General features: G+C 38.0%; 1 protein-coding gene across 2 annotated transcripts in view; it reads right to left on the minus strand.

Moving 5' to 3' along the window:
* Window positions 1-17,920, minus strand: part of FANCC (FA complementation group C) — a 263,701-nt gene that overhangs the window by 234,838 nt on the left and 10,943 nt on the right. For both annotated transcript variants that reach the window (XM_043566837.1, XM_043566836.1), the window contains exon 2: window positions 3,296-3,356. The gene's annotated coding sequence lies outside the window, so the exon portion shown is untranslated. The remainder of the gene's footprint in view (window positions 1-3,295; window positions 3,357-17,920) is intronic.

Genomic DNA, 17,920 nt, shown 5'->3' on the forward strand with positions numbered 1-17,920 from the left:
AGGGAAAAGACTCTTTAGAAGCTTGTGCCTGGTTTCCTCCGGACTTCATCCCATGCATCTTTTCCCATCGCTGATCTTGCTTGGTGTCCTTTCCCTGTAATCAATCATAATCATGAGGATAACTACATGCTGAATTCTGTGAAGTCTTCCTAGTGAATCATCAAAGCTGGAGTAGTCTGGAAGACCTCTAACACTTCAATCAATGCACTTTCTTAACTCACATCACCAAACATCTATCCCTACTAAAAGAACTCCATATACCTATATTTTAATCTTCCCAGGTTCCACTCCAACCCATAATTCTTTCAGCCCTGGCCTTATCCAGTCCATTTTCTACAATTATCACAATCAGGCTAAGATGACCATCACCTCTCTATATATCAGGGCTTCTATAATTGGGGTGAATATTCTCTAAGAGATAGGGGTGGGGTTTTTTTAATATAAAACTGTTTTCCTAAATCTTTTAGTAAAAATAGTGTTCCCAAGCACTTCTCCATGTTCAGCCTCATTTTACTTGATCTTTCTACAAGGGAAGAAGCTACAGAGCACTCTATCTGCCTGTAAACTTTTTCTTCCTCCAAATACCCATAAATGTTAGTGATCCAGGGGGTTCCATCTTCTGGCCTCTTTCATCTCACTTTCCACAAACCATTCCATTTACTTCCTTTTTTTTTTTTTTTTAATTTTTTTTCAACGTTTTTTATTTATTTTTGGGACAGAGAGAGACAGAGCATGAACGGGGGAGGGGCAGAGAGAGAGGGAGACACAGAATCGGAAACAGGCTCCAGGCTCTGAGCCATCAGCCCGGAGCCTGACGCGGGGCTCGAACTCACGGACAGCGAGATCGTGACCTGGTTGAAGTCGGACGCTTAACCGACTGCACCACCCAGGCGCCCCTCCATTTACTTTCATAACATGAGCTTCTACTGATGATCCATCCACCTTTCAGTTCAGGTCTATCACCTGTCCTAAGCCCCAGAATCTTACTTCCAACCACTTAGAGGACAAATATATCTATGGAGCCTACCAATCACTCAGACTGATATTCTTCTTAACATGTGTGTTCAAAAAGATCATCTAGGTCTGTTTGCTTTACAGTTCAATTGATATGTCTACAGCTACTATATCACAGCAATCCTAAGTTCTAGAAGACTCTGAATTCTTTCTTTAACATGTCTGTTTGGTATTACAGCCTACCCTGTTCTTATTTAGTAGTTCACTATTATAGTAGAGCCTGGTGCAAAGCTATGCACAGACCAGATATTTAATAAATATTCATTCAATAAATTAATATCATCATCCATCTATCAGACCTGCAGCAAACAGAATGGAACACCTTGCTGGTAGCATGGCTGCATATAGAAATGTCACTACTGGTAATCCCAATTTATTAGTTATATATGAATTAGAATTTTCAAAACACAGTTTGGAATAACAAGCAAGCCATTTTAGGGAGAAAATATATATAAAAACATATATTTAAGAAAAAAGAGAGGTGTTTGCTGGAGGAACGTCCAGATACAGATGGCCAGACTAATAAACACAGGTTTCAATCCTTCCTGAAACCCTATAAAGATGACAATAAAGAAATTTACTTTTCTTTTTCTTTTTTTTTTTTTAAGGCATAAACTTACATGGATGAGGAAAATAGAAAAGGAGAAAACAGTAATAGAATTTCACAAGCTAGAAAGCAGACAGACAAGTGGTGACTGACTTAATAGACTGGAAAAACAGAATCCCAGAGGGACAACAAGAAAGCTAAAACCAGCTCATTGTACATCCCATTTTATACTGCTGGACCACTAACAAGATCAGGAAATAAAGAAATCTGGGACATCTGGAAATAGGGATGAAGGAGACCAAAAATAAAGTCAACTGGTTTAAAGTCTATCTAAGAGGCAGTTAGATATCCACATTTCCACATCATTCCAACTCTTGGCAGTCCAGCCCCAACCTGACCAAAAAGAGGTGATTTATTTTCTGGAGATTATAAAACGCAGGGTCTCTGGACCAGGAGTCAATAGCCACAATTGAGAGCAGAGCTACAATTCAACAAATGGGGGCAGTGAATGGGATGGGGTAGAGGTACAGGGTTAGGAGTTACATAAAAACATGTAAACTGGGATACTGAATGCTGAAATCTGCCCCCTCCCCAAATTTCCTACCCCACTCAATCTGACTTACAGCTGACAAGCAACTCTGATATGCCTACTGATATGTGAGAGTTCCCCAAAACTTGGCCAAACCTGACCATCTCAATGGGAATCTAAGTCAGTTAAGTGTCTCCCATGCACTCAGAATGAGATTTTTAGCTCCCTGTTGCAAATATAAGCATACAACCAAGGACTGATTACCAGACATCTGAAGAAACCTCTAACATAAAAGAGGAAACCAAAATATACAGATAAAAAGCAACATGGAAGTCACAAGGGGGGATGGGGGGAAGGAAAGAGACTTTAAGATCTTTTTCCAAAAGTCTTAACGTTAACATTTTCAGAATACAGAAGAAATAACACTATACCCATGACATAAGGACAGAATATTAACAAAAGAACATTCAGAGAATGATTCTGGAAATTAAACATACCATAGTAGAGATGAAAAACTCAATAGAAAAAAAAAGAATTTAGGGGAGCCTGGGTGGCTCAGGCGGTTAAGTGTCTGGCTTCGGCTAAGTCATGATCTCATGGTTCATGAGTTCGAGCCCTGCGTCAGGCTCTGTGCTAACAGCTCAGAGCCTGGAGCCAGCTTCAGATTCTATGTCTCCCTCTCTCTCTGCCCCACCCCCCACCCCCCAACTGGCACACATGCATATGCGCGCTCTCTCTTTAAAAAAAAGGAATACACATTAAAAAAAATTTGTTAAAAGAAAAGAAAGAATTTAAACTTGAAAAAATTTCTCATAAGTAGAGCAAAAAGACAATGTGAGAGAAAACAGGAGAAAGATAAGAAAATCAGAGGATCAGCCCTGGAGGTCAAATTCCAAACAAAGAGCTCCAAAGAAAATGGAGGAGAGGATACAGTGAAAACAAATTTTCTCAGAACTAAAAGACAAGAGTCTCCAGATTTAAAGGGCAAACCAAGTACCCAATACATTGGATGAAAAGAACATCATAGCACACCATAGCACACCACATAAAATTGTAAAAACATTGGAAGGTAAATGGAAATGCAACAATGCCTTCACAATTTTGAAGGAAAATTGTTTCCAACATGGAATTCTATATTCATCAAACTATCAATCGTGACTAGAATAATGATACATTCAATAGGCAGTGACCAGTAAATAACTCACCTTTCACATACCATTTAAGAAGATACTAGAGGATATCCATCACCAAATGCAGGGAATAAACCTAGAAAGAGAAACAAGAAGATGTGGTATCAGAGAAAGGATGGAAGAATAGATGATAATAAAGGAAAATCCTAGAATTACTGAGAAAAGTTTTAAAACAGGAAAAGAAGCTTTTGTATCTGCCCAGATTTCCTTCCCAAAATGCAGAATTTTATGTAAACGCTGAAAGAATTCAAAGAAACCTCCACAAACTCTTAAATTAAAAAGAAAAAAAAAAAAAAAGGAAAGAAGAAAGCAGGAGACAAAAGCAACAGCAATCATTGAGGTATACACCAGTCTTCTATACTGACAGAAAAAGCCAGTTCTTCTGATCAGCTCTGAGCTTCCACAGTTACCAACTTTAGGTTACAACATGGTATTTGACAATGGTTGGCTTCAATTCTTCAGATCAGAAAATGTTTAACAGAAATTGAAGAACTAGTGTAAATAAGGGAGAGTCAACTGCCTCCTCTTGATAAAAATGTTGCCTCTTTTTAATCAAGGACTAAGGATAGTTTAGTAATAATCATTTAACTGTTCTATTACCCAAATTAGAGGCTTCCTCAACAGTCCAGTAGAGTAATTCAGTAAAGGCAAATGGAATTTTAAAACGCAGTCATTAATAAATAAGCAAACAAAAGCAAAACAATCACACACACTCCCAGAACTATTTGACCCAGTTCATTCAAAGAGCTTCCAGTGGACTATTGTATACTCTTAAATTTGACACAAAAAAATCATACCAGATTTCATAAGAAATCAAAGCACAGAACGTAGCTCTAGAAAATACTATATTGCTCAACTGATACCCCACCAGTAACCGCACTTAAGTGGAAAATAAGGAGAAAAACAAATTAGAGTAGTGCAGATTTTGAAAACTTGTCCTACCGCAGTCTAGCTGAAAGACAAGACCACAAGAAACATGCTCAAAATCATTTAGAATAAAATTCTTCCCTTAAATACAGCATTCTAAATTGTCAAACTGATATAATTCTAAAATATCAACTCCTTCTACTTTTTTTAATTGACTAAGGCAATTGGATTCCATTAACAGCTAATTTTTGCCAAACTTAATTCTAACAAACTAATTTAAGAGACCTTAAATAAAGAATAAAATACTTATACCGTATTTTTGCATTCCTACAATTCAAAAGCAATAGGATCAAGTTTTTTCAGGGTGTGAATAAACATGCCACACTTCAGGTTAAAAACATATTCTATTCCAAAATTAGAAGTGAAAATAAAGCTCAAAAAGAAATGACTTCCCAGCCTTGAATTCAGTGGCATTAATATTAATGACAATCCCACTCATTTCAAAGGCATGTCCCAGAGTGTTTATATTATGAAAAATGGCTCTGGAATGTCATCTTCAGTAAATTTTAAATTGTTTAATCTGAGGTTTTGCTAGATTTGTAACAGCTGCACTTGTGTTTACAACTATAATAAGATCTTTACAGCATGGCACTCCTTTACACATTTTTTAGATCTGGTTGGTACAAACATGTTGTACTGATCAATGGAAATGAGTTTGGTATCTCTCTATAGCTACAAATTTAGTCAGAATAAAGTTTTGTTTTGGATTAACATTGTACAACAAATGCATCATAGACCTTAAGAAGTTTTATGGTATTGGTTACAGAAGGATAGGACAGAAACTTCCATTCATATACAAACATTTAGAAAATGATTCAATTTGTGTTTGTGGAATTCAAATTTTGTTTGGGGAGAAAATGTGCATATCAAACACACTGTGGATCTAATTTACTTGCTGGCATTCACAGGGTCTCAGGGCAAGTTACCAAGCAGAAACTGGTTGGGCAGTATTCAAAAAACTACATTTCTTCTAATACCTTTATTTACACAGTAGAAAGATGCAACAAAAAAAGTCTGCCAAAGACTTGGCTCAAGAATATTCCAATAGGGAGCATCAGCAATCCTTGGCCATGGGGCTGCCGATGCAGTGAGAAGAGCACCAGACCAGAGTCAGTTTCTGGGGGTAATGATCAACAGCTTTGCCACTAACCTCAGTTTCCTTCTCTGTAAACATTTCAAAGAGAAGTTATTATTGAAGGTGAATGTTTTCTGCTAAAATAAGTTGAGTATGGGTAACCAGAAATGCTCGGCTCCTTTAGAAACTGAAAAGGTTATCATGCTGTAATAACTAAGACATATTCAAAAATTACAAAAACAGAAGTAACCCCAGAAGTTCTTCAGCACTATCCTCTTTTTGGGCCATCTCTCAGGAACTTCTAATCAAGCCTCCACTCTATTTTTCTTCTTTTTTTAATGCTTCTCTTACCTTGGCACATGTGGTTACTATCAGAATCAAATACAATCTGTATGAGAATAATTTGGAAAGTGCAAAACACATTGAACAGGGCTTATGACCAAGTACTACTACAAATGAACCAAGAAACCAAAAGAAGTTTTTAAAAAAATCCATGCTTATAAAATCAATTAATTTTTTTAAAAACCAATAGGGCAAAAGCTCTGATTTCTGAAGGATATATAGCATATTATTGTTCAGGAATAATAAAGTTTCTACAGTATGAACTTTGAACTTACCAGAGAACAAAGATTATTGTAGCAATTTCCACAGTAAGTATGATAAATTTGTTCAGAATTACCCATTCCCCGCCCCCCAGGTATTACTTTGACAACTGAATGCATTTCAAAATGATTCAAGTGTTACTAAATTACTTCAAACAAAGGTCATAAATTAAAATAACCAGAATGGGTAAGTTAAATGAGTAAAGCAATCAGATGGGCTTGAGGCTACTGAAGACAAGAGCACCATCCAAAGAAGATAGCCAGAACTTAGCTCCTACCAGCTGCTGCCAAGAGAAGTCAGATGTAGTTGCCAGACTGCCTTAATAGAAACCCAGAAAATACGGATTTAAACACTGCTTAGTGTTTAAATGTTTGTAAATGACTCAAAAAATCTTAAACATCAAGCAAGCCACACAAAACTTAAATGCAAAGCAGATACGCTCTCTGCCTTATCATCTCCACCATGTTTTATATGGATTTACTTAAAATACCGTTACAAGGTAGACACGAACTTTGGTGCCTTTTTTTTTTATTATTATTATTTTTATGAGCAGCATGTGCAAGAGAGGCAGAGGGAGAGAGAGAAAATCTCAAGCAGGCTCCATGCTCAGCACAGGACTTGACACGGTGCTCGATCCCACCACCTGGATCATGACCTGAGATGAAATCAAGAGTCAGATGCTAAACTGACAGAGCCACCCAGGCACCCCTGGTGACTTTTTTTTTTTTTAATGCTTCAATCATACTATGACTTACGTTAATATATTCCACAAGGTTCGCTTTTTTTTTCCTTGAAGTAAAATTGGTATGTAATGTTATATTAGCTTCAGGTATACAAGATGATTTGCTATTTGTATACACTACAAAGTGATCACCACAGTAAATCTAGCTACCATCCACCACCATAAAATTGCCCTGTTCACCCATTTCATCCACCCCACCACCGTCTTCCCCTCTAATAACCACCAATTTTCCATATCTATGAGGTTTTTGTTTCATTTTTTTGGATTCCATATATAAACGGAATCATGTACTTGTCTTTCTCTGACTGACTTATTTCACTTAGCATAATACCCTCAGATCCATCGATGTTGCTGCAAATGGCACAATTTCATTCTTTTTTATGGCCAAGTAGTATTCCATTGTATATATACCACATATTCTTTATTCATTTACCTATTGATGAATATTTTAGTTGTTTCCATATTTTGACTACTGTAAATAAGAACTACAATGAACACAGGGGTACAATATATTTCTGATAGTGTTTTCATTTTCTTCAGATAATAGATCATATGGCAGTTCTATTTCCAATTTTGTAAGGAACTTCCATACTATTTTCCTTAGTGGATGCACCAATGTACATTCCCAACAGCAGTGCATAAGGGTTCTCTTTCTCCACATCCTCAAAAACTTTTTTTGATAGTAGCCATTCTAACAAGTGTGAAGTAATATATCACTGTGGTTTTGATCTGCATTTCACTGATTAGTGATGTAGAACATCTTTTCACGTGCCTGCTGGTCTTCTTTGGAAATATGTCTATTCAGATACTCTACCCATTTTTTAATCAGAATGTATGGCTTTTTTGCTATTGACTTGCTTGAGTTATTTATTTTAAATGTTATCCCCTTATCAGATGGATGATTTGCAAATATTTTCTCCCATTCAGTAGACTGTCTTTTCATTTTGTTGATGGTTTTCTTTGCTGTGCAGAAGCTCTTTTAGTTTGATGTAGTCCCATTTGTTTATTTTTGTTTTTGAAATCAAATCCAAAAATTAAATGTTAAGACCAATGTCAAGGATCTTACCACCTAAGTTTTCTTCTAGGAGTTTTATGGTTTCAGATCTTACATTCAAGTCTTTAAACTATTTTGAGTTCATTTTTTTGTATGGTACAGGATAGGGGTCTAGTTTCATTCTTTTGCATGTGGCTGTCCATTTCCAAAACAATTTACTGAAAAGACTTACCCAGTTGCAACTCTTGGCTCCTTTTCAGAAATTAATTCACCATATATGTGTAAGTTTATATTCTATCCCATCAATGACTGATTTTATGCTAATAACATACTGTTTTAATTACTATAGCTTTTGTAGTATAGTTTGAAATCAGAAAGCATGATACCTCTAACTTTGTTCTTCTAAGATTGATTTAGCTATTCAGGCTCTTTTGAGGCCCATACACATCTTTAAATTATTTGTTCTATTTCTGTGAAAAATGCCATGGAAATTTTGATAGGGACTGCACTAAATCTGTAGATTACTTTGGGTTGTATGAACACTTTTAACAATATTAATTCTTCCAATGCATGATCATGGAATATCTTCCCATTATTTGTATGTTCTTCAATTTCTTTCATTGATATCTTATAGTCTACATTGTACATATTTCACCTTATTGAATTTTTTCACAGGTATTTCTTTTATTTGCAATTGTAAATGGGATTTCTTCTTTCTGCTACTTCATTATTAGTGTATAAAAACAACAGATTTCTGCATTTTAATTTTGTACTGTGAAATTTTACTGAATTCATTTACTGGTTCTAACAGTTTTTTTGGTGAACCTTTACGGTTTTCTATACAGTGTCACAGCACCTGCAAACAGTGACATTTTACTTAACTCCTTTCCAACTTAGATGTCTTTTAGTTCTTTTTCTTGCCTAATTGCTGTGGCTATGACTTCTATTCTATGTTGAATAAAAGTGGCAAGAGTGGGAATCTTTGTCTTTGCTCCTGATCTTAGAGGAAAAACTTTCAGCTTTTCACTGTTGAGTATGACGTTAGCTGTGAGTTTGCCATATATGGCATTATTTATGTTGAGGTACATACCACCTTCTATTCCCACTTTGTTGAGAGTTTATCATAAATGGACGTTGAATTTTGTCAAGTCCTTTTTCTGCATGTATTGAAATGATTATCTGATTTTTATCCTTCATTTTGTTAACACGGTGTATCAAATTGATTGACTTATGGCCACTGAACCACACTTGCACCCCTGGAATAAAGCTCCTTTGATCATGGTGTATGATCCTTTTTCAATTTGGTTTGCTAACATTTGTTGAGAATTTTTAATGTAAGTTCATCACAAATATTAACCTAGGATTTTTTTATCTTGTTTTTGTCTGGTTTTAATATCAACGTAATGATGGCCTTATAAAATGAGTTTGGTCCTATTTCCACCAGAACTAAGCACTCTATGATCAGTAGACTTGGTGCATGTCGGCAGTGGGGGCTGTGTTGGTCCTCTGGGGCAGAGGCCAGCTGCACTGGCTCACACAGTCAGACTTGCCCTAGCAGGGTGCAGGGGGGTGGGGTTTGGTGTAAGAGGCTGCAGCCTCCACTGGGGGCACTATGTTGCTCACTGAAGTCCAGCTGTGCTGGTGCAGGAAGGGAAGATGGCATCACCCCACTCTCTTATCTTTAGGGAGGGTAGCTTGCACCTGCCACTGTTCAGGGAGTCCAGACAAGCATGATCTCTCCTTCTGTGTCCCAGACTACCATCAGAACCCTGCCCTCAACCCTTCTGTGCCTGAGCCACTGACACACACACAGCCACAGCTCTCCTGTGTTTTATCTCTTGTGTGCAGCCAGGATTCAAAACTCCAAATCTTAAAGGAGTTAAAGGCAGACTGCTGCCCCCCTCCAGAAGAGAGCCTTGCAGCACTGTGCTTAGCACCATTCTGTTCCAGAAAAGTAGTCACACAGCCACAGAGTTGCCTGGAGTTTACGGTGAATGACAACAGAAAGCTGCAACCAGATTATCTGCCCTCTACCTGTGCCTCTGTCCCTTGCTGTTGAACGGCTGCTCAAAGGCACCAGCTGGGTCTTTAATCATTGGAGAGGAAATACACCCTCTTCCAAATGCACTCTGGGAAAGGGAACATTCTCTCCCAGTGCAACCCAGGGGACCCCAACACCACGCTATCTGCTGTCCACTCCCAGGGCTCTGCCCTTCTCCCGAGAAGCACAGCTGCCCACCCAGATTGACTTCAGCTAATGGTACAGACTTTCAAAACCTCCAAATTTGAGCTCCACCATTTGCAAAAACTTGTGATAGTTCCTCCTGATTCCCCAGTCAATGGTTTTGGGGGAGTGCTTCTCTTGTGTGAACCCAACATCCTGCTCTCTTCTCCCCTCTTCCTTTTCCTCTCCACAAAAAAGGCTCCCTCTCTTCTGCAGTACTGAGGCTTTTCTTTCTCCCAATTCAAGTCTCCATACCTGTACCTGCCAAGTTTTCTCCCTCAAAACATGCAGATTGTTCTCTTAATCCTTCAACCAACTTCCTAGATGTTCAAAATGATTTGATGTTGATCTAGCTATTTTCAATGGACGAGGCAAGCCCAGGGTCGCCCTATTACTCCACCATCTAACTCCTCCCCTCATGAGATTGGAAACATTTTTCCAAATCTTCAATTTTTTGAGTCTGAGAAGGACAGGTATTAAATCTACTCTGAATATTTGGTAATTCACCAGTGAAGCGTTCTGGTCCTGGGCCTTTGTTGGGAGTGCTTTGTTTAGAGATTCAATCTCCTTACTAATAATAAATTTATTCAGATTTTTAATTTTTTCATGATTCAGTCTTGGAAAATTATGTTGCTAGGAATTTATCCATTTCTTCTAGGTTGTCCAGGTTATTGGTACATAATTGTTCACAGCAGTCTTTTATGATCCTTTGTATTTCTGTGGTATTAATTGTAACTTCTCTTTCATTTCTGATTTTATCTATTTGAGCCCTCCATTTTTTCTTGGTGAGTCTAGCTAGGGTTTGGCGATTTGGTTTATCTTTTCAAAGAACTAGTTCTTGGGGCACCTGGGTAGCTCAGTCAAGTGTCCGACTCTTGATATCAGCTCAGGTTATGAACTCATGGTCATGGGATCAAGCTCCACATTGTCACGTTCCAGGCTGACAGTGTGAAGCCTGCTTGGGATTCTCTCTCTCCCTCTCTTTCTCTGCCCCTCCCCCATTTGCATGTGTGTGCACACTCTCTCAAACTTAAAAAAAAAAAAAAAACCTAGGAGCACCTGGGTGGCTCAGTTGATTAAGCATCTGACTCTTGATCTTAGCTTAGGTCATGAACTCATGCTTCATGCAATCAAGCCCCTCATCAGGCTCTGTGCTGACAACACAAAGCCTGCTTGGGATTCTCTCTCTCCCTCTCTCTCTCTGCCCCTCCCTCATTTGCATGTGTGTGCACACTCTCTCTCAAATAAACTTAAAAAAAAAAAACAAACTAGGAGCGCCTGGGTGGCTCAGTTGATTAAGCATCTGACTTTTGATCTTAGCTTAGGTCATGAACTCATGGTTCATGCAATCAAGCCCCTCATCAGGCTCTGTGCTGACAACACAAAGCCTGCTTGGGATCCTCTCTTTTTCTGTCTCTCTGTCCCTCCCCTCCTCACTCTTTCTCTCAATATAAATAAACTTTTAAAAAATGAACTCAAGTGGTTTAACTCGTCTTTAAAAAAAAAAGAACTACTTCTTAGTCTCACTGATATTTTCTATTTTTTTCTTTAGTCTCTATTTCATTTATCTCTGCTCTGATCTTTATTATTTCATCCTTTCAACTAACTTTGGGTTTTGTTAGGGCTTAACTTTTACTTTTCTTTCTCAAATTCCTTTAAGTGAAAAGTTAGATTGTTTGATATTTTTCTGTTTCTTGAGGTAGGCCTGTAAATAAGCTTCCCTTTTTAAACCACTTTTGTGGGGCACCTGGGTGGCTCAGTCAGTTAAGCATCCACCTTCAGCTTAGGTCATAATCTCATGGTTCGTGGGTTCGAGCCCCACATTGGGTTCTCTGCTGACAGCATGGAGCCTGCTACAGATCCTCTCTCTCCCTCTCTTTCTGCCCCTCCCTGCTTGTATGTGTTCGCTCGCTCACTCTCAAAAATAAATAAAAGTTAATAAAACTGCTTTTGCTGCATCCCATAGATTTTGCAATGTTCTATTTCTGTTTTTATTTGTTCCAAGGTATTTTCTAATTTCCCTTTAGATTTCTTTGTTGAGCTAATGGTTGTTCAGTAGCAGACTGTTTAATCTTCACATTTTGGTATGGTTTCCAATTTTTTTCTTGTAACTTATTTCTAGTTTTATACTACTGTGGTCAGAAAAGATGCTTGACAGGATTCCAATCTTCCTAAATTTTGAGATTTGTTTTGTGGCCTAAAATGTGACCTATCTTGAGAATGTTCCATATGCACTGGAGACAAATGTGTTTTCTGTTGCTTTGGATAGAATGTTCTGTATATATGTATTATGTTCATCTGATCTAATGGGTCATTTAAGCCCAATGTTTTCTTCCTGGTTTTTTTAGGGGAGCTGGATAATCTATGCATGGATATAAGTAGGCCATTAAAGTTCCCTACTGTTAATGCATTGCTGTCCATTTCTCCCCTGAAGTCTATTAATATTTGCTCAGCTCAACTCCTATGTTGAGTACACAAATATTTATAAATGTTATATCTTCTTTTCTTTCTTAATGCTTTATTTATTTATTTTTGAGGGCAAGGGAGGGGCAGAGAGGGAGGGGGACTGAGGATCCCAAGCAGGCTCTGTGCTGACAGCAGTGAGCCAGATGTGGGGCTCAAACTCACAAACTCATGAGATCATGACATGAGTGGAAGTCAGATGCTTCACCAACTGAGCCACCACCAGGCACCCCAAATCTTCTTCTTAAATTGACTCCTTCATCACTATGCAATGTCCTTCTCTGTTTTTTTTTTATTACAGTTTGTTTTTAAAATCTACTTTGTGTGACAGGAGTTTAGGTAAAATAGTTTCTTTTTGTTTGCATTTACATGGAATATCTTTGTCCATCCCTCTACTTTCAGTCTGTACATTTGTTTAGATGTGGAGTCTTTTGTAAGCAATATACATAGATGAGTCTTGTTGGTTTTTTTAATCCATTCAGCCACTCTATGCCTTCTGATTGGAGAATTTAATCCACCTATATTTAAGGTAACTATCGATAAGTATGCACTTATTGCCATTTTGTTAACTGCTTTCTGGCTGTTTTGTAGTTCCTCTCTCTTCCTTCCTTCTTCTCTTGCTCTCTTCCCTTGTGGTTTGATGACTTTATTCATAGTATCATATTTACATTCATTTCTCATTATCTTTTGTACATATACTACAAGTTTTTGCTTTCTGGTTACCATGAAGTTCACATTAACAGCCTCTCTATATACATATATTGATAGTATATTTTATGTTGGTAGCAACTTAAGTGTAAATGCTTTTTAAAACTCTCATTTTTACTACCTCTTCCAACATTTTATATTTTGATATCCTTTTTTACATCTCTTTATTTTGTGTATCCAACATTTAATCATAATAAGAACTCTCAACAGTATAGGAAGGAAAGTTCTTCAACTTGATAAAGACCATTAATGAAAAATTTACATCTAACATCAGACCTATTGGTAAAAGATTAGATGCTTTCCCCTTAAAATCAGAAACAAGTCAAGAATGTCTACTCTCCCCACTTCCATTCAGCAATGTACTGTAAGTTTTAAGGGGCAAAAAAAGCATCCAAATGTAAAGGAAAAAATAGAATTGCTTATATTGACAGATAACATGACAGTATATGTAGAAAATTCTAAGCAATTCACAAAAAAACCTGCTTGAAGTAATAATCAAAGTTGCATGGTACAAGACCAATATATAAAAAACAATTTTAGGGGCGCCTGGGTGGCGCAGTTGGTTAAGCGTCCGACTTCAGCCAGGTCACGATCTCGCGGTCCGTGAGTTCGAGCCCCGCGTCGGGCTCTGGGCTGATGGCTCAGAGCCTGGAGCCTGTTTCCGATTCTGTGTCCCCCTCTCTCTCTGCCCCTCCCCCATTCATGCTCTGTCTCTCTCTGTCCCAAAAATAAATAAACGTTGAAAAAAAAATTTAAAAAACAATTTTATTTTCATATACTGGCAATGAGAAACCTAAAAATGGGATATGAAAAAAAATTTTATACACAAAAGCATCAAAAAGGAAACACTATAAAATAAAGATAACAAAAGGACAAGACTTGTACAATGAAAATTACAAAACAATGCTCAAATAAATTAAATATCTAAACAAATGAAAAGACATTCCATGTTCACATTACAATTTTATTTCTCCCTCAAAAGAGACCTACCAAGTCAATGCAATTTCTACTGAAATCCATCACGGCAGGCTTTTTTCAAAAGAAAAAAAAATGACAAGATGATACTAAAACTTGCATGGAAATGTAAGGAAATTGGAATAGCCAAAACAATTTGAAAAAGAATAAGAATACTAGACAGTTTCTACTCAATTTCAAACTTTACTATAAAGCTACCATAATTAAGACAGTGTGGTGCTGGTATAAGAATAGGTGTTCAGATCACTGAAACAAAAATGAGTCTAGGAATAATTTATGGCCAATTGAGTTTTGACAAAAGCAGGGAAAAGTCAGTATTTTTTTTTTCCCAACAAACAAAGCTGGCACAACTGCATATACACATACAAGAAAGAAGATGAATTTGGATCCGTATCTCATACCACACACAAAAGTTCATGGAAACTGATCATAAACCTAAGATCAAAAAAAAGGAAAAAAAATTGATACATTGGGCTTTCTCAAAATTAAAATTTATGTATTTCAAAAAATACCATGAAGAAAATGAAGACAAGCAGAAAGAATTATTTGCAAAACACATGTCTGATAATGGGCTTCTATTCAAAATATACAAAGAATGTTTACAATCCAATAATAAGGCAAACTACTGTGAAAATGTGTTAAGGAAACCCAAGTCAAAATCGGAACTGGGAAGTCATGAAGGGAGGGCTCTCACATACATATCATTCATTACAGCTTGCTTAGTCCAGCAAGAAAAATGAAGATTTCCTCTCTGCATAGCAATAAGCTGCAGGCACCCAACAGCAACCATTCTCCCCTGTGGCCAATGAGAGGCTGTCACCACTTCACTCACCTACAGCCAATTAGAAGCCATCAACATTTTGAACTCTAATTTTCTTCCAATGGACATTGTTCAAAACAACCCCTCCAACCTCTTTCCCTCTATAAAAGGATGCTCTCCTCCTTTGTTCTCAAGATTTGCCTATGGTTCATGAACATAGTTTTCTTGAGTTTCAATTCCTCTGCTATTACCAAATAAACTTGATTTTGCTGGTTATCGTTTATATTTTTCCTTTTAAAAAACTGACATTTCATGGTGTCAGAAGTGGGATTCAAAGGCAATGAACCCGCAAGGAACTAACAACCCCTAGTACTATGTGTGGCACCAATTTGTGCTTCTGTGAGTTGTCTTCTCCCTTTCAGTTTGATAAGTCTTCTCTGAGATTCAATCCTCTAAATTCTCTCAAGATGGTCCTCCTTCTGGGACCCCGGCCAGTTTTATGTTAAAAAAAACTACAGTCCCTCCTCTTGTGCATCCTTAACTAAGTGTAACAACTTGGCCAAAGATAACTTAGAACTCCAAACGCCATCATGGGGAATCTTCAACCACCCAAACTTGTATTTTTCAGAACCAAATTAGAAGACCATAGCTTTGAAATTAAACAGACTGAATGGGGTGCCTATTTTAATTGATACCTGGAGGCTTCCAAATGTATCCAAGATTCTAAAATCACCTTTTTACAAAATACCATTTCCAAATTAACTAAGGTAAGCAAACAACTGAAAGAAAAGTCAAAAAAGTTTTAAGGCCTCTTTTTCCCCCTCCCTTGTGCTCTTTGTCTCTGGTGACAGCTTCTTTCTGCACTATCCCCACCTCCTTTATATCCTCGGCTTTCTCATTCTGATCCCCTCACTGAACTTTCCTTTTTCTCCAAACCTCTCCCCACAACCTTCTGCCCTGAACCTATTAAAACCTGCCCCTTTAGGGGCGCCTGGGTGGCGCAGTCGGTTAAGCGTCCGACTTCAACCAGGTCACGATCTCGCGGTCCATGAGTTCGAGCCCCGCGTCAGGCTCTGAACTGATGGCTCAGAGCCTGGAGCCTGTTTCCGATTCTGTGTCTCCCTCTCTCTCTGCCCCTCCCCCATTCATGCTCTGTCTCTCTCTGTCCCAAAAATAAATAAACGTTGAAAAAAAATAAAAAAAAAAACAAACCTGCCCCTTTAAAATCAGATCTTATGCCAATCCAAATGCTAAACCCTTAATTTCTTATGTTGCCTGGGCTAAAGTTGAACTACAAGCCATAGTCAAAGATTTTCCCAAAGTAACTGAGGATCCCCATAGATTTGCTGAGGAATTTAGTGCAGTTTTTCAAACTTATCAACCTGGTTTCTCTGGTTTGTATCAGCTAGTCCATATGCTTGTTAGTGAAGGCAAGGCCCAACACTGGATGAAAACTACCAAATGGAATGATTCCAAGAAGTCTAGAATTACAACATGGGGACAAAGAAACCATTGCTGCCTTATTCTATAATCAGACTTGAGGAACTGCCAAGTGACTCCTTTTGGTAATTCTCAGGAACTTTCCCAAAGTGAGCTGACTGGAGTAAGACTCAGGCTTGTACCCAGAAGCCCAATGAGCGCATGCATGACTATTATATATTATGCCAGCTCCAAATTATCTTTAAAGAAAATTCTGGTCTTCCTTTGGATGTTGAGTTCACCTGGATAGCCTTTAATGCTATGTTCGTTAACAGGCTGAACTGGGATCTTTTTATTCTAATTAAAAGGATCAGGATGGAATGAAAAAGTATGTCTACTCCAGATTGAATTAATTTAGTAAGCAAGGTCACCTACATCCTAGATGATTCAAATAAAAGGAAAAGCACAAAAACCTTTCATTTGAACCCCAACAAATGAAGTCTCCTAAACAAAACTAAAATCCTCCTGGTCTCTGCCATTATTGCAAAAAGCCAAAACATTGGAAGAAAGACTGCTATAAGCTCAAGTGCTCCAGGCACCTTCATTCAGCCCTCTAACGAGACTTTCCAATGTCCTCCTAACCCCAGTGAAGGAACTCCAATGAACTTCAAGACTTTACCCAGTCCTTTCCTTTAGTTGACCTGGTGAAACCACTCTCCAGATTAGGAACCGATCTCTCTCTGTCCTTACTGATTCTAGAGCTACATTCCCAGTGCTCAACTCCACTACCATTAAACATCCTCTACCTCAGAGTACTAAAACAGTTCAAATAGTGGGAGTCTCTAATAAATCTCAATGGGTTCCTATCTCTAACCCTATCCCTTTTTGCTTAGGCATTTCAAGATACCCACCCTTTTCTCCTTGAAGTTTCTCTGACCCTATTCATTTATTGGGCCAACATTTCTTAGAAAAATATCATGCTGGGAGTTCTCTCCCAAAAGGGGGAAATAATTCTAGAATTTGATAACAGCAACCAAAATAGCCAACTAGATAAGTCAAATGATGCTTCAACATTTGCTCTGTCTCTGACACCAATATAGCTAATTCCAAGGACACTAATCATTTGTCCCTGATGGATCAGCTATCACCGTCCCTGTGGGCAAAACCCTCAACTGATAACTTGCAGAATCCACAGTGCCCCACCTGTTAAAGATCCAAACAGATTCCTCAAAAATTCTCCCCAGAATTAACCAGTATCCTGTAAATAAAGAGGCCCTTCATGTCATTAAGTCAATAATAGATTTTAAGACCCAGGGCCTCATTATCCCCTGCAACACCATTTTACCTGTGAAGAAACCAAATGGCCACAGATGGAGCTCATCAGACCTCTGAGTCATAAACAATATTGTCATTGCTTTGCCACTCTGTTGTCCCCAATTCACCTTAGTAACCTTCATCTGTACTGAGAGCAAATTTTCTTTCATGACTGATTCATGTAGTGTTTTCTTCAGTATCCCAGTAGATTAAAACTAGTCAATATCTTTTTGCCTTTACTTGGAAAGAACAGCAATTAACCTGGACAGTAATGCCCCAGGGTTTCATGGAAAGTGTTAGGGTCAGGTGTAGGCTAGGGTAAATGTAAGAGTCAAGAACTAAAATTTTAGCAGTCAAAGGCTTTACTGGGAACTAAGGTCTGGGGCGAGGTTCTGTGACTCAGGGGGGGGAGAGAGAAAGGAGTCAGGGAAGTCGC

Source organism: Prionailurus bengalensis, chromosome D4 (genome assembly GCF_016509475.1).
Source record: "Prionailurus bengalensis isolate Pbe53 chromosome D4, Fcat_Pben_1.1_paternal_pri, whole genome shotgun sequence".
NCBI classification, from domain to species: Eukaryota; Metazoa; Chordata; class Mammalia; order Carnivora; family Felidae; genus Prionailurus; species Prionailurus bengalensis.